Source organism: Trematomus bernacchii, unplaced genomic scaffold (genome assembly GCF_902827165.1).
Source record: "Trematomus bernacchii unplaced genomic scaffold, fTreBer1.1, whole genome shotgun sequence".
In the NCBI taxonomy this organism is placed as follows: domain Eukaryota; kingdom Metazoa; phylum Chordata; class Actinopteri; order Perciformes; family Nototheniidae; genus Trematomus; species Trematomus bernacchii.
The window spans coordinates 5,596,004-5,614,866 of NW_022987739.1; the positions used below are offsets into that span (position 1 = coordinate 5,596,004).

Below are 18,863 nucleotides of genomic sequence, written 5' to 3' on the forward strand. Positions count from 1 at the left end.
GTTGTGTCCCGCATCAGATCATTTATCACACTGAACAAACAATGACACATCAGCGGGTCCTCCTCACATAGACTGCATACATGTAGTTATAAGAGGCGCTTTTTAATTAAGTTTTGCGATTTGACGGATGCAGGAACTTCGGGTCTTTACGTCAACCTAAAAAGCACCCTCCTCTTCCTCCTCCTCCTCCTCCTCCCTCCGGTCCTCCTTCCCCCCTCCGTCCCTCTCCTGCTATTTGAATAGAGAGCCTGCGGAGGACTCTTTTGTTCAGTAGCGCTCAGCTGCTGGAGAGGTGAGCACCACTTCGCGCTCTGCACTCATCGCGGCTCCTCTCCGAAAGAAACGCGGACACTGTTCGAGACATTCATACCCTGCATGCACAAGAGACCCCGTGACACCCGATCAGTTTTGCGAATCTGCTTCGTTTTCTGCCGCACTTGAAGTGCTTTTTACGCGTCGTTGGATGGTTCAGCTCTCCGTATCTGTGGCGCTATAGCACCTGCACCGTATCAGACCGACGCTCCTGTCAGGCTGCTGCATCGCTCTACATTCCTGTGGACCGGACCTCGTCTAAAAAGGTGAAGGCGAGTTTTGAAAAGCTGCTTTTCGGCATTTTGACGACATAATTAGCATATTTAATCAATTGAGCGTTGAGGAACTCCCATAAACCAAAGGAATATATGGTGTTAACAGCTTATGTTGATGAATTGGAAATGAGCTTGTGAATACTAAGACAAAGATATAGCCCATGGCTATTATCAGAATTACAAGTGCACTTTAGAGACTCGAGTGTGTAGCTTAAGAGTATGGGTCATTTATTCCTGTAATCACTTTATATTTCGTATGAGGCTCGTTTTCAGAGAGATTTACCGTTTTGCCATGTTGGACATTCAATTTAATATATTAGATTTGATGGAAGACACTTTTTTTTCATCTTTTTTCCCCAATATATCATTTTGTTATGTAAATAACAATGACTGTCCAGTTATGCTGCAACCTTTAACAAGCAATACATATAGCAGGTTGAAGCACGATTCCCTCTTTTCTTCTTTGTTGGGAAGCCAGTTATGATGAGCATCTAAAAAAACAAAAACGTTGTAGTCTAACAAGGTCACTGTAGGGTCCAGACTTGTATGACCATCCTGTTGTAGCAAACCCCTGTCTTCCTGCTGTAAGCCTTCAGGTGAGGCAGATAGGGACAGAGGGAGCTGTTGGCTTGGCTGAGAGTCGATAGGCAGCGCAGGGCTGTCAGTGAACCAGAGAGGGCAACCCAAGCTTTATCTTGGATGGCACTAACACTTAAATGGGTCCCTCCATTATTTTTGTTTAAGGGAACTAGCATCTCTAGGCTACTTGATTAATGTGGAGGAGGTCAGGCCATTGCAATGATTGATTTTGGGGAGAGGGGAAAAGAAAACAACTTTGGACTTTGCCTTTCGTCTGCTTGTCTTCATATTTCCGAGCGATGGCATGTTGTCAAATAGAGGATGGCAGCGTAGGGTAGGAGCGGAGTTGCTCATGACCCCCTGGGAAATTAAGCAGAGATTCAACCAAGCAGTTTTTGCAATGGTTACTAGTCTCTCCCGCTCCCTCTTGTGCACACTGATAGCCTTTTCTTCTATGTATTTGTCTGGTATTTGCGAACAAATGGGTGAAACACACACATTCTAATATCTACAAACTGTCTTTGGTGGAATTGATCCCACACTCCTGTTCTCTGATAGTTTATCCCTCCCATCGCCCCACACATGTGATCCTCCATTTGACCTTAGTGTTGGCACAGTGAACCAGAACTTGCAGAAAGGCTGGCTGATGGATCAGAAGCTTCTGTTGCAGAAGAGATCAGAAAACATCCAGCTTTATTTTTGCCCATTAATGACTATGGATAAAACGTTGCCTCCTCACTGGTTGAGCAGCCATGTGTATTTATTTTGTGCGTGTGTGTGTGCATGTGTGAGAGATAGCTGCTGGTCACCTTTGTTGCTCCTGAATTGTGTTGGTAAATAAAGCTCAGTTAATTGGATGTGGCTTCAGATTTTACTGGTTTTTAAGTTGTTCTGCTGGCTTTCGCTTCTTTCTGCCTCTTGCACTCTCATGCATATTGTACAAGGTCTCTATGTTTGTCTTTCTGTCTCTCCCCTCTCATCTGTCTGTTTCTTTCTCTCGTCTCGCTCTGCCCGACTTTATCACTCTTGCACCGAATCGCAGTCTCTACTGTTAACATCATTGTTCTCAGAAGAGGTATATCTTTCTGTGGTATTGCCACTTCACTACCCCCATTTTCACATAATCTGTGTGATGATGAGGCATTACAATGGATGAACAATATGCCTTTTAGAGAGAAGTTCCCTGCTTCTCAGGGGCTCTACTCCAACTGGTCAGGGCCAGCAGCAGATTAGAAACCTGTCATCACATCTCAGGAGAAAAAATAAAAGAAGGAAAGGGAGAATTTTACAGAATGATCTGCTCTTTGCACAAGGACGCGTTGTCACATATTTCAATAATGTGCCTTTTCTGCTTGGCTGCGCTCAGCTTAGTGCAGACACTTGTAGCGGAAGACGTGAATGGACAAGATTTCAATTTTGCACTTGAGTAGTGTCCAGGCAAGTGAATGAGGAATAGGATATTTCACAAATGTAAGACATTAATATTCCTACAATGAAACTTCTGCTATGCCTAAAACAGACAAAGCCACCCTGGCTTGAGATGAAACAAGGGAGAGCAGCCAAGCAACTGCACCGTATCAGTACAGAGGATCTCTGGGCTCCAGTTATGCTGTTTGACTGGTGAGGGCCTCCAGCTACAAATCCCATTGTTGGAAGCTTCTGCTATGAGTCGTGGCTGCTTTTTGGCTAATGGCTTTAATACTCCTAATTCTAAAGTAGAAAAGAAACATTTCTGTTTTTGCGATTTAACTGGGAGTTCAGTGCCGTCTTCTCACTTTATATGTTACAAATGGATGAAGTTATTTTGGCTGTAGTGATGGAAAGACTGGGAGGGATTCTGAAGATTCCTGCAGAGAGACTAATTTACAGACGCAGATAACCCTGATCCAATTAAGCAGTGAAAACACTCACAGCATCCTACACACACTTTCAATTCTGTCTGTATTAATGATCGAGAAAGTCTGTGCTTTCAACTTTTGGTAGGTCCACGGATCCTGTCAGCCCATATTTCATCTTTTAGGCAGCGTTTCACTTGGCATCTCCATTCTCCCATTCTCAGGGTCTTTTTCCTCGGCTTAATGAAGGCTGCCCCTTTGCTCACCAAAGGACGTCAATCTGCTTGATCGACAGCTCTGCGTCCTGACACTGGCGAGCAGATGGAGCCGATCCTAAATGAGCCGCGGTTAGCTTTGCCTTGGCTAATAATATAATAGTCTGGCATTTGCCATATTGAACTAGCCACCGCTCCCAGAGCCAAGCAAATGAGCAGCACAGCTGGGCCAGTGGCAGAGCAGACAAAGCCCAGGAGGCACAGAGGCAGAGAAAAAGGTAGTTTACCACAGTCCCTCCAGACGCACCTCTTGAATATTCATCAATGACCCCCCCTGTCTTGCCCAAACCCAGATCTACACCCCTCTCCCACAAAATGTATTATTCAAAGGAAGCATTTTCCCCTATTAAATACTATAAATAAATAACGACATCTGGTAACAGTTTTTGTCTGCTGAATTAATGACAGGGGCATAGTTGAGTATTTTCCAGTGATTGGAGGAGTGGGTGTTAAGGGTGGATTTTCTTTCAGTTACCTTTCCTGTCCTGGCCTTTCCATTGTCTCTCTGGTTGGGTGCGATGCTTCCTTCCTTTGTTCAAATCAGGTGGCTTGTCAGTACATCTGAATTGGGTTGCGTCTCATTTATCCACCTCTTAAATCACCATGACGTAGAAGCAAACACTAGAAATCTGTTTGTTTCAACATTATGCCTGTGTTTTCCTATGCTAGAGTTGATCCTCATGAAAAAAACAGCTCTTAAAGCATTCGCCTGATTTTTACCTCGTTGTTTTTTCATATCTCGTGAACAAAAACTCAACAGGGCACATCCTCACACACAGTGAGGTACTCAAAGATGCATCCCTCATGGATATCAAGTATCTAATGTTGGCATCATTGTTGTACAGGCTCTCTCTGTCACATTCTGATGAACTGGATACAGGGAGTGCTTGAGAAGCCTACAGATGGCCAATGTTTTCCAGTCTAGTGTGTCGCATTTCCCAAAGGAGAAGCACATTTTGTGTTCAATTTGTATTTATTATGGTACAAAGGAATCCCCGGAATCTAAGAAAAATAGGAGCTGGAGCTACACAAGTGGATAGAAGAAGAGAAAGGTAAGCCATTGTTACTGAGAGTGATTTCTGTCTGTCTTCCTCTACCTCACTCCGCCTGCTTGGATTCAACTCAGCAGGGCTTTTCATGAAGCCGAGGCACCAGTGTGATACTTATAAAGCTCTCCTCGCTAATCAGAGATCTAGCTCTGGGGTTGCAGAAACCAATCACATGGATTTATGGGAGAGAATATAAAAGTTGTATAATGAATTTCCTTCAGAACCCTTGCACCCAGGTTGGGCTTATCCATGCACTTTATATTTTGTGTGATGACTTTGTTTGTGTACAGGGTTTGAGCACTGAGTGAGTGCAGTATTTGACTTCTGTTGCTGTTGATATTGGTTAATCATTTTGGTCACACAAAGTAACACATAATGTGACTTTCCCTCCTTTGTGTTATTCAAACAAATACTGAATGCCAAAAGAGCATTAAGCGCAAAATGCCTCAGTGCATAATTTCTGTAAAATATTGTGGCTTCAAAAGGTTTGTTGTTGGTGTGTTTTGTTGATAGGAAAAAAATCACCTCTGCTTTTTATTCCATATACAAACCAGAAAAAACAGGTCTCTTTAATCCTGTCTCCCTGTAGGCGCATTGCTGTGAATCCCTTGTTTATTAAAGGTTTTTATTTTTGTGGTAATACTGCCTTTTGATGTTTTCACATCACTCAATATTGTTTTCATGATATTGCCGCTTCAAACATACTCATAAGGCAGACACATCCAATAGTTGTCGTTTTCGCGGAAAAACCAAGTATTACGCTGGAGGAAAATCAGGAGTTCACTAAAGACATTGGGATTAATCCTCTGGGAACCAAGAATGTGAATACAAACTTGAATGGAAATCCATCTAAATGCTATTAAAACATTTCAGTCCAGTCCAAAGTGATAGACTGGTTCCAGTTTAACATTGCCATCCCAAGAATCTAGCCCATGGATGTCTAAAAACATCAAAGAGTGAAGCGCTTTGGTGAAAAAGCCATCTCTTGAGATTTAAACTGAAGAGACACAGACCGAGATACAGACACAGTTTGACAAAGAAAGCATCAGCAACTGGTCAACCTGCAGCCCTCAGTGGATTGGGTCAATTGTGTGGAAACTCAGCCTTTTATGGTTTTGTGGTCCATGCCGGTCTAGCCACCCGACAGATATCAGCAAATATTCTCCTTCAAAGGGTTTGACCCTGTGCAGTTATGGGCGGTTGTGTGTGAGTTAATGAGTGTTTGAGTGTGCACATGTGTGTTGTGAGAGTGGACCAGAGAGATCCAAAGATGTGCTGAGCTGAAGAGGTTGAGCCAGTAAGCTTATAGAGAGGGTGAAACAGCCAACGTGAGATCTGTCTTCATATGTACAGTAAGCACTGTCTGTACTTATGGATCCGTCTCCACTCTTTAATAGGCTGAAGTGAAAGTATTGTGTGTTACTCAGTTCTTTTGTTGCCAATTCTTTGATTTCACATCGCAATTTCACTTCATCTCCTCCGCACAGCCTTAGGGACACCATCCAATTGATTTTAATACGGAATTTGTAAGACTCTTAGCGGGTCAGATGTCTTGCCAGTAGAGTCGCTAGTCATTTTGCAGTCAGTAATAAGATTGCCAATGCTTGGCCAAAGTGGTTTTTACATGGAGCTGTGAAGCGTGCCGCCTTCAAAGCTCTGAGGCATTAAAGTCGATGGTAGTAGACTAGGGCGCAGGTGTGTATGTGTGAGCAATAACGGGTGGAGACTTTGCTCAAGGACTTTATCAATGGACCAACAACTTTTAGTAGCAAGGGAATTTATTTTGCCAGTTTATCTTGCTTTGTTCACAAGACATTGCATTTTAAGGTGTAATTTCCATTCAAATTGCTTTCACTGCGTTTTGTCAACAAAGAAATATAAGCAACTGTTTGCTTTTCAAATCACAAGAAAACCAAGTCAGTCACCCCGTCAGCCAATAGCCCGACTGAATATGGAGGTTACAGATTTGAATGTACCAGACTGTTAGACAATTACCCTTTTGTGGCAGAAGCTCCCCACACCATTCCCCTCAGTGGTTTAGAGTAGATTCTCCGTTCTGCTCTGGCTAATTCAAAATGAATTGTTGGGATGTTTACCAGTTCTGTTTTGTAATTAAGTGTCAAGGCGCAAAATTAATAGACCAGAAAGAAGTTGTGGAAAATGCAGAAAACGAAGAGACATTGCCGCAGTCACTCAATCAAGAGTCAAGAATGATATCGGTCAACTGTCTTTGTTTTGCATGACTGTTTTTCATTTTGTTTTGTAATACAATGTAAAGTGCAGACGTCTCCTATTAAACTGATGTGTGCTTTCTTAATCCCACGTTCAGCTCCCTGGACCCTTCATAACGAGATGAACTGCGTCCCCTTGCGTCCTTTCTCTGCCCCCATTCTCTTGGCTTCAATAAATGAGGTTGTCTGTCTATCTGTCTTTCTGTCCCTCCTGATAATTACCCTTGGTGTGTGGTGCTGGTGCCCTCCGGTGTACCTCTTTGATACATTTGGCAACTGCTCTAAGAACTGTTGTCAGGGCACCTCTAGTGACTGTGGTTGCCTTAGACTTGGCGTGTGTGTGTGTCTGTCTGTGTCTGTGTCTGTGTATTTGTGTGATAGAGAGCCTTGTCTGCGAGCATTGCTATCCCCAAGTGTCCAGCTCTGAGCTGGGATTGATTGGGGACTGCTGTCTGTGATAGATCAGTCTCTGCACTGGACTACTGGCTTAGCTGTTGATCACTGACTACTGCTGTCAGAGTGTTGGGGGTTACTGTAGCTGCACTGCGTTCATTATAGATAATGATGGTTATCCCTGACTATTCTTATCGGTTTGTACCTGCCCATTCTAGCAGTGTCCATTCGGCTTAATTGAAGAGCAGCAGAAAAAAGCTTTTTCAAGGCGTAATTGTAGTACAAAGCCTTTCTATGCTTACTTCTTCTTTATGACTTGTGATTGTGTCATGCACAAACTGTCCGCATGACTCATAAAACACACACACACACAGAAAAACACAAGGCTTTTGAGGGCTTGCAGGACTGCAGGCACCTCAGGCGTTTGAGACCAGACCCTAATTGGGCCTCGTCTTAGCGTGACCTTTATTGTTTTGACAGAAGGGGGATCAGAGGGAAACACACCAAGCCGAGGTCATCTCCTCTCCTCTCCCCTTCCCTCCATGTCAAACCACCGTGGAGGAGGCATGTGCGTGCAGCCATTAGCTGCCTCCCTTTCCAAAAGGGTCAAAGCTGTCTGAAGCCTTGGAATGGGTGTTATTACACGTGTGTGTGTGTGTGTGTGTGTGTGTGTGTGTGTGTGTGTGTGTGTGTGTGTGTGTGTGTGTGTGTGTGTGTGTGTGTGTGTGTGTGGTGTGTGTGTGTGTGTGTGTGGTGTGTGTGTGTGTGTGTGTGTGTGTGTGTGTGTGTGTGTGTGTGTGTGTGTGTGTGTGTGTGTGTGTGTGTGTGTGTGTGTGTGTGTGTGTGTGTGTGTGTGTGTGTGTGTGTGTGTGTGTGTGTGTGTGTGTGTGTGTGTGTGTGTGTGTGGTGTGTGTTTTACTATACTATACTATACACAAGAATTGCTAGATGGTCCAAATAGCGTGTCAGCTCCACGGCGCGTGATGTGATTTAGCACGGAGCCATTAGCAGTCAAGCTGTGTGTGCTTCAGGTGTTCTCAGAGGGAATGGAGAAAGAAATACTCCCCGCCGCAATGCACACTGTTTTTAAATGCTCCCTGGTGATTTATTAGGAAAACATTTCTTCAGACCGCCCACCTTCACTTTGCTACTTTAGAACCTATGGGTACAGAGTTTGGGTGCAGACTCAATGCACTCAGTGCTGAGGTGGCAGGAGAGCCATTTGGAGTGGATTTAAAGTGGCCATTTGAGATTCACAGTAGATCATTGCTAAAGATTCTCTTCACTGTCATGAATTGGTGTATGTGTCATAAAAAAAAACAGCACCCATTCTTTCTTCCCTCTTCTGTCTCCTTCCTCCTCCTCCTCCTATGCATCTCTCTGAACGCATCAAGGTCATTTCACTTTAGAGAGGCCAATTCTGCAATCACGCTCCTTGATTGCGCTGTTTATTTTGAATCAGGATCTCAGACAGGACAGCCCATCCCCTCACAGCGCAGCAATCACCGCATTTGTCGTTTCTTATTACTACAAACAACCTTAATTGGCTGCTCTTTCTCCCTCGATTACACTGCTGCGGTTGAAGAGGATGCTCAGGATTATTAGCGCTTTTTTAAAAGCAGACTGAAATTAGCGATGTAAATGAATTCTCAAGATTGTGATTTGATTCATTTATAAACTACGGTTTCAAGATGGATGTGCTCCTGTTCTCTCCGTGTTGTTGGTCCCCTGCCCAGGCTGGTGTTTATGTCCGAGCTGAGCTTTATTTACACTGCCCACCTGCGTACCATCCAGCAGCGGTGTATGTCCAAGTGGCTTTTGTCTTTTCCTAAAGCCAGGAGCTCAGGCTGCTCATCTTGTCACATCCGCGGATCATACTGCCAGCAGCACCCCGGGCCTCCTGTGGCATCTGCTCTTTGCATTGGCTGCAAGATAAATGAGGTGTTTGCTTTTCTTTGGCAGAGCGGTACCTTTCAGAAGGTCAACAAGGGTGGCTTCGCTGGGGAAAGGGGGCTCTGTTGATGTGGCTCAAACCTCAGCTCTTTAAAGGGCCAGCAGCTCTGAATGTGTCAGCCCATTACCCACCAATCATGTATGCTTTAGCTTAGTGCCAGACATCTCCCAAAGCTGTCTATACGTATGTAGATGGATTCCAACTATCCCAACAGCCACTAGTTTCACTGCTCTAGATGATGAAAGTCCACTAAGAGATGAGTAATCCATCAGGTGAATATTTCGTCTAATTATCCTCTTTTTGTAAAACGGTAATGGATAATTAAAACCTTTGTGCATGTATGGAGGGTTCAACAAAGATGTACACATTATAAAGAAGAGTTATCAAAAGCAAAGAATTTCAGTGAAATAATTACATTCCGAACTAACATTAATTGAAAGTGCATATGCTGCATAATTGCTTTAGGAAACTGACTATCAGCGAGCTTAAGTATTACAATCTTTTCTTTCAATCCTTAGAAGGCTTTCTCAGTCAGTCTGACTGTAATTGTATGAGTTGCCTTGAATATGGCACACGCATCAACACCAGCAGTTCAACATTTTCAGTTTATCAGTGAACTATTTCAACATTTACTTCTAAGAAAATGAGTCAGAATTACTTTGACAATAACCTGACTTTAGTTTTGGGTGAAATGGCTCAGTATCTATTGTATGGACATTAAAAGGCTATGTGGCATAGTCTGACTTAGTAATAATGAAGTAACATACAATGTGTGTTTGCTGTGAAAGATTAGAATAAAGTGGAAAATCAAAGTGGCTGCAGTGTTATAGGTTTATCCATTGTATTATATATATCTGTTCCAGTTAACCGAGGAGTTTAGACCAATGGCAATGGGATAAATACTCATTAGTGAGAGACTTTATGAATCTGTCACTGATTTGGTTGTTTGTTTTTTGTTTTCAATGTAAGCCTTTATATGGAAATCTGACAAAGGGATGACATGCAACAAAGGTCTCCAATAACTCTGGATTTCAAATGCATTTCCACATACACTTTTATAAGGAAAATACAAAACTACAAAAACAACTGGGCTTTTGGAGAAATCTACTCACGGCTTAGCCTGGTCTTGCGTCTACCTACAATTAACCTTTCTCACTTCTTTGTTTTGTGTCATTCAAAAGATCTCTTTGTTGTGTCTGCAGGTCTCCCTCAGTTAACAGATGTTTTGTATTTTTTTACTCCTCCATGCTACATCAACCCTCCACTCATCCATTCATCCATAGCTCCATAGTTCTCTCCCTCTTCCGTTCCTTTCAATTAGACCTTCTGGCTGATCATTTACTTAACCACCCCCCCCCCCATCACTCGGCTCAGTCTCTGTGTGGCATGCGTTTATTTTTCCCCTCTCTGTAAACACTGTTTGATGACTTGAAATCACTTTGCCGATGCTTTCTTCTTCAAAAAGGAGGCATCTTAATGAGAAGAACTACGTAACTTGAGAGGCTGAAATACGATGATTTTGGATTCATTCATGGAGTTCATGGTCTCCTCTTTGATGAGGTTGTAGTTTAAGGGGACCTATCATGCAAAATGCACTTTTTGATGTCTTTTATACATAAAGATGTGTCCCCGGTGTGTCAGGGAACTCACGGAGCGTCAGAAAATAAAACCCTCTCTCTTTTCCTCCGTACCCAAATCTCTAAAAAACGGGGGTACAACGGAGCTGATCCAGATTTACGTCCGATATGACGTAATATCGGAAATGTGGACCCACGGGCCTATCAGAAAGTTGCTATCAGAAACAATGTCCGACTGTTTTGGACGTAATATGGTCGGTGTTTACATTAGCATCGCTAACACTCAGAGCTAACCTGTACTGGAGAGCATGTGTGTGAAGAAGCAGGAAATAAAAAGGAACTCACCTTGTGGTATAACCGGCAAGAGAGAAAGCCTTTGAGCTCCATACTGTTTCAGAAATAATCCTTGATAACCCATGATATGGCGTTTCATCACAGCAGTATTTAGTTTAGACAGTAGCTGCCGGGTCCCGCATGAGCTCAGCCCCCTCCTTTTTTAAAGCTTTTTTTTAAAGCTTTATACCCCAAATCAGCACTTTTGAAACAGGAAGTGAAATAGAGGGATATGAGGCATGGCTAGAATGGGTGATCTGTTTGGTATTTTGAGCAAAACACTTCATAGACATGTTTTTTATATATTTGTATATATCTGAGACCTATGCTATTGCCTAAAAATAGCATGATAGGTGACCTTTAAGAGAATTCTTAAGACTGTTCACACTTCAGTGCTTTGTGGCTTTTGTGATGCTGTGATATTTCCTCAGGTAATATTTAAATCTCTCTTGGTCTGGATTTAGCCTCGGTGTGCAGCTACCTTCTCCTGTGACTCATTATATCGGAGCAGCCTGGCTTTTTTTGTTCATTGTCACTAATTATACAAAACATACGGAGAAAATGAGCACATGAGGAGCTCTAAGCATTAACATGGGAAACTTGTGTTCCAAGCTTTTGTCTTAATGCTTCTTGTTTCTTCGTTTAAGTCTCTTTCACACCACAGTGGGGAGTCTGCAACAAAACAGTAACAAGACATTGTAAACAAAAGCTTTCATTTCTTATAAATAACTCAGTGAAAATGGGTTGTAAAAATAGCACTGGAAAAATATCCATAACTCCCAATCTCATGTCTTTCCTCCCACACTTTCAAACACACTGATGCCATCTCACATGTGTCAAGACATCTAGCTGTATTATTTTGTGCGGACACACTGCACCAGAACACTTCGCACCACCGGCCACACCATTTTCCCTCTGTGTGTATTCCTCAGAGAGTAGTATTTCCCTTGCCCCACATGCAGGAACTGTGCCTCCTCTTCCTCTCTTGTCAGGTGATAGCAGGTATTGGGTCTTGTAGCTGTCACAGTGGCTAGGGGGAAACATATTCTCAGAAACAAAATGACCGACCCATATCTGCAACATCTTTTTTAATATTAAAAATTAGATAGAATTTGAAAGAAAGAAAAAATAAGTTGCCCGCAAGTTGTATTCAGGGAGATGAGAGCCGCACAGAATATTTGGAGTAGCAGGTTTTGAGTTGGCATGAACTGGAAAGCAGGTGAAATTAGGAATAGAAACAAGATTTGTAATAAAAGGAATGCTCTCTCTGCTCCTTGAATAGACAGTATAAAGTTATTTTTTTGTATTTAATGGATGGATACAACATCAACTTCCTCATCTGACTCAGAAATACAAGCTAAAAAAGTGTATTTGCCAAAATGTTGAATTACCTTTTTAATAAATCGCACAGTCTTGTTGACATAGCAATTATTGTCACCTACTTTAATTTGTGTCTCTCAACTTTGTGACACTTTGATATTTTTCCAAACTGCTTCCTGCCTCTTTCTGTTAGATGTTACTTATTATGCGTCGAGAGTCTGCAGACTGAGATTGAACTGCTATCAGGAACACATTACCCACACCACAGGCTGAAAAATATGTGTCTGTGATTATTTTCGTCAATGCATCCTTCACTCCTTTGGGCTTTGCCTTTGAGATCCTCTTTTCTTCCAGCCAATTCATTTATCCACCAACTGTTGGGTCAGAACAGTCAAAGCAGAGGAAAGAAAAGAGAGAACGTGCCTTAAATGCAAATTCAAAGGGTGTTAAACTTGCTGTTTGGTCTTTTCAAGATGTTTAACCAGTCCAAAGTAGATATTTTACAACGTCAGCCTAACAAAAATCAATTCAACATGTGCGAAGCAGCTCGTAAAATCAAAATGTGTCCCTGGGCTGCCAGTGCTGCATCTGGGGAGAGAGAGGGCATGGAGGGAAGAGAGGCAGCCATTGCTTGAACAGTTGGCTGCGCTGACAGGACAGCATCCATCAGCGCTTGATGGGCAACAGTAGGTTACCAGGTATGAGCCGATGGAGAGAGCAGGCTGCACTGATAAACATTCACAAATATCATCCCGATATTAAACCCATCATTGGCTGTGAAATATGAGAAGTGGGTTGTTTTTCCTGGAGGTAATTACAGTCCATGTCTGTAATTTGCCTCAGTTGTTGCACTGGGACCTCTTATTCGACGCGTGACTCCTCCGTCAGACTCAGATCGTGCCTGTAAAGTCCCACTACAGTAGTAATGCATGAGGACTGCTGAGAGCCTCTGGCTGTATGTGGTTGTGATGAGATGTGTAATTAGCCAAAGCAGCCTGACAAAGTGCTGCAGGTGCATGCGAGATGAAGGGCGATGAGCCAGGAGTGAGGTCAGTGGAGAGGAGAGACGAGGAGAGGTTATTGTAGCCTGTAAAATTCAAGTTTGATCCACATCTATTCAATCATGCATATCTCTCTGTTTTATCTCTTACTCAAGGCTAATCTGAACTTCCTCCCTTTGTTTACATTATGTCTTCCCATTTGTGTTATTCAAAGTAGTTGTCATTATGTTAGGGTAAACAGTGCCTTTTAACACTGCTGCTGTTTTAAGAATAAATGGCAAGCAGGGGCAAGGCTACGGTATTCATCAGCAGCTTTGTTTGCATCGGCAAGAGACCAGGTGGCAGAGGTGGAGGTTAACATCACCGATCAGGGTAATTAATCGCTCCAATTTAGTCATTAAGTGTTGAGTTGGAAGCGAGAGCTGTCACCTGCAGAGTCGCAAAGAGAAGAGTGAGCAGCAGGGAGAGAGGAGGGAGGCAGAAAGCTATCAACTCTTGTTTAAGGCTGCGGCCCCACGAGGACGCATACGGTAAAACGCAAACGCAATCGCAAAAAAGGCTTCCGTCCACACGCAATAGACACCGGAAAGTGTCTGTTCACACGAGACAGCTCCGTTTAGCTCCAACCGCTGGAAAAGCTGCAGTACATATGCCGAGCCTGTACGTGGCGCTGTAACTTCCTCCACCAAAAGCAGCGAAGAAGACCCCGGAGCATGGTTGCCATGGTTGCCCTTCTGTTTATTCTCCGCGGTGGACGGCGTGTTCTCCTGCTGTATATCTCTCCGGTTAGTCCACCAGCAGATGAAAAACACCCACCTCTCCGCCTCTTCCAAGGGACGACGGAACCGTGTGGCAGAGTTTCCGTTAACATTTTTTTTCGCCGGTCAACATGTCCGTTAAAGTTTACAGCCCAGCAGCTGATATCTGAGCAGGAGACGTGGGGAGAGGGAGACGTGGGGAGAGGGAGACGGGGGGAGAGGGAGACAGGGGGAGAGGGAGGCGGGGCTATTTCATCGTTATCAGAAAATGATCGTAGAGAGGAGCCGTTTGACCCCCCAGAGCGCTCCGTTTGCAGATCTATCCACCTTGGGACCCGTTATCGTTTGCGGGGTCCGTTTCTATCGTTTTGTTACGGCCTTGTGTGAATGAAAGGGCTATACGCAAGAGAAACTATGTGGATACAACCCGTTTCGTCCTCGTGGGGCTTCAGCCTAAAACTGTTCAATTTATTATTGATAAGCTAAAAGTAAGACTACTGTAAGACGGTTAGATGTGTTTATCATACAGTCCATTCTCACTATAGTGTGTGTGTGTGTGTGTGTGTGTGTGTGTGTGTGTGTGTGTGTGTGTGTGTGTGTGTGTGTGTGTGTGTGTGTGTGTGTGTGTGTGTGTGTGTGTGTGTGTGTGTGTGTGTGTGTGTGTGTGTGTGTGTGTGTGTGTGTGTGTGTGTGTGTGTGTGTGTGTGTGTGTGTGTGTGTGTGTGTGTGTGTGTGTGTGTGTGTGTGTGTGTGTGTGTGTGTGTGTGTGTGTGTGTGTGTGTGTGTGTGTGTGTGTGTGTGTGTGTGTGTGTGTGTGTGTGTGTGTGATGGCTGGCCCCTGGAGTGAGACCTTCACTGGCTCTACGTCTGCAAAGACTCTCATCAGTGCTCCCACAGAGAGCTGGGGATTGGCCGGAAATAGGAGAGAGAGAGATAAAGACGGGTTGAGGAGAGAGAAAAGGAGTGAAATGTGGAAATAGGAAGGTAAAGAGAAAAAAAAAGCAGAAACTAGTAGATCCACATACAATTAATAACCGTATATAACGTGTCATGATGGGAGGTAATGGGTATTGTAATCTGCAAATAATTTCACAATGATGCTGATGGAAATGCATTTTTGTTTCACTCATACAATCATCAATATAGTTTGTCATATTATTTCTGTAGGTCCAATTTCAAGTAAACAGCCTGGATTGGAAGAAAAGTCTTTGTAAAACAAATGGCATACTTGAAAGATCCTCTTTTAAAAGCTTTCTGTAGAGAGACACAGGATGCCAAATGTCTTTACAGTATGATTTATTATGAACAAAGACTGTTCTCACCAGAAAACCATATCTTTGCAGTTTGTTCACATTCTTCACATCACCTTTTTTGACATTCTTGACAAGTTACCACCTATGGTCAGCCAATTGATTGATTTTCCAAGCAAAGGGACAAGTAGCATAGTAAAGCTTCGGCACCCCAAAAGGAGGAGGTGGATAGTGCGGCATACAGCGTCTGAATGGCAACCCCAAATACAGATACATATTTGAAGGCAACAACACACAACCTATTTTGTTGTTTACTTATTCAAAGGGGATGTTGAGTGATGCAAACTGGACAGACAGTACACTAACCCTTTAAATACTTCACAAGAGATGTACACTAGAAGGCAGGAATAAAGAATAAAACAAATAAAGCCAGAAACATGATTATGAAAGAGAGACATTTCTGTACATTTTTACAGATACCTAAACTACCCAATCTGTAGAGCGTCATCCAGAGAAATGGCGGCTTTTCAACTACGGCTATTGTGTACAATTGGGTGAAGAGAAAGATGGTGATGTTTTGAGCTCACTGGCTCTCCTCTAAATCAGCCCCAATGTTGTTAACTTTTCTTCTGTTCCTTCTTTTGTCAACTTTCCATCCTCTCTTCCTTGCTTCTGTGTTCTGCTCTCCTACCTGTCTTTCCGTCACAATGCTCCTAGAGCTACTTCACCTTTCAGCTCTATTTATCTTCAAACCTGCCTCCTCTGATGCTACATAAAGCGTGTGTTCCTCTTGTGTTCCAGAGTAATTACTGTACAGGCTGGAGGAGGTTATGTTGGCACGCTAGCACTCTTTCTCTCTGATATTCAAATGAGCGGCTGCGTCCTCGTTTATCATCAGTTCAATGGTGTGTGTGCGTGTGCGTGTGCATATGTGCCGTCTAATCTCTTATTTAGAGTATCACACAGGAAAGGCATTAACATCGGTGGTGTGAGAAATTTGAAACGTGGCTGATTAATTCCCGGCCAAAAAGGAATTAAAGGGCCCTTCTCTGCCTCCGTGTTTCTTCCAGGATTTACCTGCAGTGTGATTGAAGGTGGTTGCTCCGCGCTGCCACTGTCATTAATAATCACCAGCCTTCAGGAAGATTCATGCCGCCATGAGCCAGTTGGTTCAAAACACTTAGCCATTACACATGACACTGAGGGCTTGATGTATGACAGGCTAATAGCTTTACACTCCAACAACAATACTGTTCAACAACAATCGGGTCCATTAAGCTTCTATCAAACACGATTAGAAGAACAAGCTTCATTTTTGTATGAATGGTGGCTTGTAATAAGGCTGAATTAAAAATGAGTGACTATAATTTACAATATACACAGCCAGGTTTCTTTTTTATTTGTTTGGTTTTAATTGTTATAACTGAGGAACCCAGCAGATGTGCACTTCTATCTGAGTGTGTGTATGTTTGTCATATGGTGTGAAGTTTTGTTGGGAAAACACACTGTTGACTCATCAAGAAGAAACAGCTTGCCTGTGTGAATGGGTTTAGCTCTGCGAAGGTGAAATCATTCTCATTTAGTCAACTCCCAGAGTGAAATGATAAAGTCTCCCTTTGTATTCTCCAAAGCAAGACGAAATATAATAAATGTGATCAAATTTGCAGGCGGCTAACACCGTTCTCCACTGTAAAGCAGGTTAATTTGGTTCCAATAAAGCAGCAGTAGAAACTAAATCACTTTATCACTTTAAATTCAGGATGGAGCTCCTGCATTTACTCCCTGCCTTTACTTCTGAAGGCTGATTCCGTGGAGATGAATAAGCACTTTATGGCTATCTCTAATTTTCCCTGGACAAGTTTTAAAGCTGCAGGTAGTAATTTGTTTCAATACATTAACTCAGTCGATAAGGCCACATGGGAAGTTGTGCGGATACGGGGGTCTGCTTTGCCCAAAACCCTTAAGATGTTGCATGTAGTAGGAGCCCTTTAAGGGGCACTATTGTATGGGTTTTTACTATTTTCTTTAGTGTGTTATATGGTTTTGTGCATGTAAATGGTTTGCAAAGGCTAAAATCCCAAAGTTCCCTCGAGAGAGATTTTCTCTCCCACTCTGCTTGAAATGCCGTGATTGGACTCCTTTGTTTACTTTTGTAACATAGTGATATTACTATGTAACACTTGCGCTTCTATTGGATGACCAATCAGAGCAGAGTGGGCTCTGGTTTCAGACAGAGGGTGAAAAGAGGTGCTGCAGCACAGGCAGTAGGAGACCAATAAAGAGCTTTTTGAACATTAAAGTGTGTAAACATGTCACAGTGGAGGCACAAAATACAAATATGAACCTGAACATGTGCATCATGGGGCCCCTTTAACCCTCCTGTTGTCTTCGGGACATTTTTTTAGTAACCATCCGGATCAGATAAAACACACACACCCCCCCCACACACACACACCCCCCCCCACACACACACACACACACACACACACACACACACACACACACACACACACACTAGATGTGTTTTCCCCCCCTTATGTGCCCATCCCCCCATGTGAATCACACCTGGCACACACAAACACACACAAACACACACACACAGAACAATTTGATACATTTCCCGCTCTTATGTGCCCATCCCCCCACATGGATCACACCTGGCACATGCAATACATGTTCAGTGTCTATTCTTTGTATATTTACTGCAGTTGTTCATGTATACCAGTAGTCTGGTACAATATTTACAGTTTGAAAGGGTGTTAAATGAAATTTGGTGATGATTAATGTTTTTTGTGTTAATGTAATAGCAGTTAAAACAGGACCGGTCAAATTTGACCGCGAACACCAAAGTAAGGGGGGGAAAACGAACACAACAGGAGGGTTAAGTAATTGTTGAGCTAATTCCTATCTATCAATGTACTTTAATTGAAATATTCAAACATTAGACATCTGCAACTTTTGATATTTGATGTTAGGAATCATTAAAAAGGTCTTGGGGCGCATTTATCACAGGGTCAAGTTTTTCTCTCCCGAACATAGTCACATAACATAGACATTCAACGCTGTGTGCCAAAAACTGATAAGACTTAAGACTGGCACTGGCTGGCGTTCTCTGGGAGACGAGGTAAAGGAGATAGAAAGTTGTAGACAGTGATGATAAATGTGTTGTTTTCACAAAGATTTGAGTTTTTGGCAAAAAGACTCACATTTTAGATAAAGGAGCTCACTGCAGGCCATGATTAAGGACTGGGAATGGCTGTGCTTGAGGATGGATGGTGATTCATTTGTCTTGGAAATAAACACCTCTAGTATATCATCATATATCTCATCATCGTCAATGCTCCACATTTCCTTCACAACATGGACAAAAAGGCAGTTGTTTCGGAACCACTGCATGTTGTCTACATGAAATACGAAGGCCTTATATCAGAGCACATGGAGACTTCATGCAGGTAGCCTCCATGAGATTGGAGGGTTGTGAATTACTGATAGGAACCACGATAGAGCTGGGCGGATCAAAGGCTTGCCTGATGTAGTCTGGCCTCTTTGTTACCGTCTCAAGGGATGGGGGAAGGGGAGTATCAATGCCCTACTACATCTGGTTCAGTCATGAGCAGCTCGTCTCATCACTGCCAACACACACACACACACACACACACGCATTTGTGTCCAGATCACAAAGCAAACATGCATTTCATTCACTTTAGTGCACCCAAACTTA

The 18,863-nt window shown here is 43.1% G+C and overlaps 1 protein-coding gene across 1 annotated transcript in view; it reads left to right on the forward strand.

Annotated features, from left to right (window-relative positions):
* Window positions 1-290: 290 nt before the first annotated feature.
* ncanb (neurocan b) overlaps window positions 291-18,863 on the forward strand; it is a 134,265-nt gene continuing 115,692 nt past the window's right edge. Inside the window, exon 1 of the mRNA XM_034147910.1 lies at window positions 291-578. The gene's annotated coding sequence lies outside the window, so the exon portion shown is untranslated. The remainder of the gene's footprint in view (window positions 579-18,863) is intronic.